The sequence below is a fragment of the Triticum aestivum genome, chromosome 7A, assembly GCF_018294505.1.
Source record: "Triticum aestivum cultivar Chinese Spring chromosome 7A, IWGSC CS RefSeq v2.1, whole genome shotgun sequence".
In the NCBI taxonomy this organism is placed as follows: Eukaryota; Viridiplantae; Streptophyta; class Magnoliopsida; order Poales; family Poaceae; genus Triticum; species Triticum aestivum.
The window spans coordinates 378,679,154-378,685,432 of record NC_057812.1 but is presented as its reverse complement, the minus strand read 5'-3'; positions in this window follow the sequence as shown (position 1 = coordinate 378,685,432).

Below are 6,279 nucleotides of genomic sequence, written 5' to 3'. Positions count from 1 at the left end.
AACGAGTAACTCATTGAGATGCTGGTACAGTTGAAGGATGTTGCAGCTGGTGGAGCAGGTGATACTGTGTTTGTAGATTTAGCTGGTGGACTTGGACCTTCTACTGCACTATAAGTACCAGCAGAATCTGGACGGCAGATCCTTTTCTGTTTTACCCGACGAGTAACACCACTCCCTACTATATTATTTTCCTTGCTCTTTTTTGACTTTGCCATGTCAAGCCGTATCCACAACACAAAAGAATAAAATCGCTCTTCAGAACTCATTGATGCATGATACAGACAAGCAATACTTTGATGTAAGACAACCATATGAGGATAGAATATGTAAGAAAAATAGGACGACATGACATATTCACAGCTACGATGTGGAAACTAAGCAGAAGGATTTTCAATAAAATAGAAGTAATGCAAGCTAGACACCATATGAAAGATGCAACCAATATTACTCTGCCAAGTTAAAAGTGTCGTGTCATAAGTGGCAATTCAAAAAATTAGAAGCAGTACAACATAGAAATCAATGCAAGATGCAACCACTATCAAACTGCCATGTTAAAAGTGTCCAATCATGAGTGACTGATGCGGGATACACAACAACAGTACTTTGATATAAGAACATGGTATGATAGATAGATGCAGTGTATTCTAGACACAGAACGCCATGTCATATGCACATGTATAACATATGAACTCAGAAGGTGCAATTTAATCAAAATAGAAGAAATACAGGCTAGGCAACATATGCAACATCAAACCAATTATCACACTGTCAACTTAGAGCAAGCACGGCGATGGTGGAGTATGGGAGATGAACTCATCATGTAGACTTGGGACTTCAACTTCATTAGCAGTAGCAGTGGCAAATCTAGAGAGTCTCTGTTTGCGTCGGTGCGAAGGACCACCAACATCCCCTAACTTACTCATTTCCTTCCTATTTTTTGATATTGCCTTATGAAGTCAAACCCACAAGAAGATGAAAAAATTAGCTCTGCATAACTAGTTGATGCATGATACAGATGAACACTACTTTGATGTAAGGCAAGCGCAGGATAGGAGGATGGAATATCTACAAAAAAAGACAACGTTTCATATTCACACATACGATATGAGGATGGAATATGTATAAAAAAAGTAAGCGGAAGGCATTTCAACAGAATTAGAAGAAATGAAAGCTAGGCACCATATGAACATGCAACCAATATCACTCTATCAGGTGAAAAGTGTCTCGTCGTAAGTACCATTTCAAGAAATTAGAAGCAGTACAAGCTAGAAGACAATGCAAGATGCAACCTACATAATTGTCCCAAGTTAAATGAGTCTTATGGGTAAGTGATCGTTGCAGGTATAAGTTGTAAGCTATGCAAATGCAATTCAACATAATCAGAAGCAATACAAACTAGACATCATACGGAAAACGCAACCACATATAATAGTTCCAAGTTAGAGCAAGCACCTGTGATGGTGGAGTAGGGGAGATGTGCTCATCATGTACACGTGTGTTCTAGAAACAGGAACACGTGTCATATTCACAGGCATTATGTGTAAAGTAAGCAGATGCAATTCAACAAAGTTAGAAGCAATACAAGCTAGACATCATACGCAAGATGCAACCACATATAATAGTGCCAAGTTAGAGCAAGCACCTGTGATGGTGGAGTAGGGGAGATGTGCTCATCATGTACATGTATGTTCTAGAAACAAGAACACGTGTCATATTCACAGGCATTATGTGTAAAGTAAGAAGATGCAATTCAACAAAGTTAGAAGCAATACAAGCTAGACATCATACGCACAACCACATATAATAGTGCCAAGTTAGAGCAAGCACCTATGATGGTGGAGTAGGAGAGATGTGCTCATCATCTACACAGCTTCGTTGACTGTCTAGCCTTGCGTTGTCTTGCGAATCTTGTTGGGAGGATGGCGGAGTACAATCTGTAGAGAACCTCCATTTCAGTTGCTCGGAAGGACCACCATCATCCAATGCCTTGCCAATTTCCTTCAGCTTTATTGATTTTGCATTGTGAGGTCAAACCGACAAGAAAAAGGAATATAATTCGCTCTTCAGAACTCATCCATGCATGATACTGACAAACACTACTCTGATAAAAGGCAAAGTCATGATACGAGGATGGAATATGTATGAAAAAATGGACGGCTTGACATATTCACACCTATGATGTGGTAACTAAGCAGAAGGCACTTCAACAAATTAGAAGCACTACAAACTAGACACCATATGAAAGGTGCAATCAATATCACTCTACCAACTTAAAATTGTCTCATCATAGGTGGCGTTCATCAAACTAGAAGCAATACATGCTAGAAATCATATTCAAGACGCAAACCAATATCACACTGCCAACTTAAAGGTGTTCCATCATAAGTGACTGATGCAGGATACACAAGAAGAGTAGTTTCATGTAAGAACATGGTGTGATAGACAGATATAGTGTGTACCAAAAACAGGAAAGCGTGTCATATTCACACGTATCATGTGTAAGCTAAGCAGATGCAGTTTACACTAATTAGGAGCAATACAAGCTAGACACCATATGCAACATGCAACCAGATATCACACTGCCAAGTTAGAGCAAGCACCTTGGATGGTGGAGTAGGGGAGCGGAGACTTGGACCTTGTAATGCACTATCAGTACAAGGAGAATTGGTACAGATGCTCCGTTTATGTTGCTGCAGACGACCACCATCATCGCTTTCCTTACTCTTTTCCTTCCTGTTTCTTAATTTTGCCTTGTCAAGTCAAACCCACAAGAAAAAGGAATAATATTTGCTCTTCAGAACTCATTGATGCATGATACTGACGAACACTACTTTCATGTAAGGCAGCCGCATGATAGGAGGATGGAATATATATATATATATATGAAAAGCAGGACGGCGTGACATATTGACATGTATGATGTATAAAGTGTAAACTAAGCACAAGGTGTTGGAACTTGTTAGAATCAATGCAAGCTAGAAACCATATGAAAGATGAAACCAATATCACTCTGCCAAATTAAAAGGGTGCCCTAACAAATGTATTTAACCAAATTAGAAGCAATACATGGCAACAGGCTAGAAATAATATGCAATATGCAACGAATAAAGGTGACTCATCATAAGTGATTGATGTAGGATATAGAAGAGAGGTAGTTTCATGTAAGAACAAGGTTCACACATGTAACACCCTCGATGCGGCTATATCTCCTACGTGTCAAAGCACGACTTAGAGGCATAACCGCATTGAAAGCAATGTTGCAAGTGAGGTAATCTTCACACAACCCATGTAATACATAAGGGAAAGAGATACATAGTTGGCTTACAATCGCCACTTCACACAATTACATGAATAAAGCATTACATCAACCAGATACAATCAGGGTCCGACTATGGAACCAAAATAAAAGAAGAACCCCAAATGCGACAAGGTCCCCGATCGACCCCAACTGGGCTCCACTACTGATCAACTAGAACGAAACAACACAAAGGACAAGATCTTCATCGAGCTCCTCCTAGAGCTTGGTTGCGTCATGTGCACAGACTCATCGGCACCTGCAAGCTGGTTTTGGAAGTATCTGTGAACCACGGGGACTCAGCAATCTCGCACCCTCGCGATCAAGACTATTTAAGCTTATGGGTAAGGTAAAGGTATGAGGTGGAGCTGCAGCAAGCGACTAGCATATATGGTGGCTAACATACGCAAAAGAGAGCGAGAAGAGAAGGCAAAGCACGATCGAGAAACTATGATCAAGAAGTGATCCTAAAACAACCTACGTCAAGCATAACTCCAACACCGTGTTCACTTCCTGGACTCCGCCGGAAAGAGACCATCATGGTTACACACGCGGTTGATGTATTTTAATTAAGGTCAACTTCAGGTTTTCTACAACCGGACATTAACAAATTCCCATCTGCCCATAACCACGGGCACGGCTTTCAAAAGTTCAAATCCCTACAGGGAGTCCCAACTTAGCCCATCACAAGCTCTCACGGTCAACGAAGGAATAGACCTCCTCCCGAGACATTCCGATCAGACTCGGTATCCCGGTTCCACAAGACATCCTCGACAATGGTAAAACAATTCCAGCAAGACCACCCGATGCACCGACATCCCGATAGGAGCTGCACATATCTCATTCTCAGGGCAACACCGGATAAGCAATCCGTACAACTAAAACCATCCCTCGAGTTTCCCCGAGGTGGCGCTGCAAGGGGCTCTAGTTTGGACCAACACTTAGATAAGCACTGGCCCGGGGGGGTTAAAATAAAGATGACCCTTGGGATGCGCGACTCCCAAGGGAAAAAGGCTAGGTCACGAATGGTAAAACCAAGGTTGGGCCTTGCTGGAGGAGTTTTATTCAAGGCAAATTGTCAAGGGGTTCCCATTATAACCCAACCGCGTAAGGAACGCAAAATCCAGGAACATAACACCGATATGACGGAAACTAGGGCGGCAAGAGTGGAACAAAACACCAGGCATAAGGCCGAGCCTTCCACCCTTTACCAAGTATATAGATGCATTAATTAAATAAGATATATTGTGATATCCCAACAAGTAAAACAATGTTCCAACAAGGAACGATCTCCATGTTCCAACAAGGAACAAACTTCAATCTTCACCTACAACTAACAACGCTATAAGAGGGGCTGAGCAAAGCGGTAACATAGCCAATCAACGGTTTGCTAGGACAAGGTGGGTTAGAGGCTTGGTTCAATAATATGTGAGGCATGATAAGCAAGTGGTAGGTATCGCAGCATAGGCATAGCAAAAGAGTGAGCAACTAGCAAGCAAAGATAGAAGTGATTTCGAGGGTATGATCATCTTGCCTGTAATCCCGCAAGGAAGAAGAACGAGTCCAAGAAGAAGACAAACAGACATAGATGAACGGGTCCTCACAAACGCGATGTTATCGGAACCAACCCGAAGAAGCAACACCGGAAAGAAAGCAAACAACATAGTAAACAACCAACACATGAACATGGTATGATGCACAACCGAGTATGATGCATGTCCGGTTTAAAGAAACATGGCATGGCAAAATGCACAAAACAATCCTACAAATTAGGTGGAGCTCAATATGCAACGAGTTGCATATTGACGAAACACCACATTAATTAGTTAGTTCTCTCTCGATTATGTACCCAACAATATTAAATGTTGTTAAGCATGTCAAGAGGTGAAACATAAAGGGATTATCTATCTAAACAATTTAAATGGGGCCGGATAAAGCAAACAACAAATCCGGTAAATCCCCATAAGCATTAGTAAATTAATGCAAACAACAATTTAAACCATCTTAATGTTGTTAGCATGATGCGGATGACATGATCAAGTTTATGCAATTTTATTAAAAGTTGACAAGAGCAATATGAAGCATTTGTCACCGTGGTAGAAAGGAAAGGGGTGCCACGGCAACGATAACGAAAACGGTGCCACGGCAGCGTTCCAGTTCTGGTAACTCGATTGAGATACCGATGCAAAGGAGAAGTGTGCGGTTGCGTGCAGAAGATGGTGGGGCGCTCCCGGATACCGGGTGTCCCACGAGTTGGCGACAAGGAAATGAGTGACAAATTGGACACAGTGCAAACATGAGCATCTCAAACATCGCAAGCATTCGTTCACGGACGTCGTCTCAGGGTTATACCTTCGGAGCGGGCAAAGGGGACGGTTCTTGTTCGTAGAGGGAAGTAGGAGTTCTTGCGACGACGGTAATGGAAGTAGTCATTCTCGCTGCGGTAGTCAAACTTGGCGATACCGTTACACGAGTCTTCGGCAATGGTAGTGGTACCCATTTGTAGTCGTGCACATTCGTAGATGTTCGAGGTCACGGCGAGGATCTTGACGTCCACGGAGTCTTCGAGGGTCGACGGTAGTGGTACTCGGGTCGTCGGCGATGGTAGTTGTACAAGGTCGTCGTGGGAGGTAGAGGTACTCGCGAACTTGTCGGATCCACGGCGATGGTAGTGGAACCTCACGGATTCGTGGTCTCCGGGCGGTCTCGGTCTTGACAGTGGGGTACTTGACACATCCCGGATATGTAGTCGTACTTGACGAATCCAAAATACTCGTGCTCGGCATGGGTGCAACGGAGGCATCGTCTTGCGTTTTGAATCTGGGTCATGTTCGTATAACCGTTCGCATCAATGAAAAAAGGGCTTCGTCTTGAGGTGCTTGGCCGTGGGCGACGGAGCACATGGTGGACAGGGCGCCCCTGGCCTTGAGGTCACAGCGGAGCTCGGGTCAACGACAACGAAGGTAGGGAGCATGGCTGGAGGC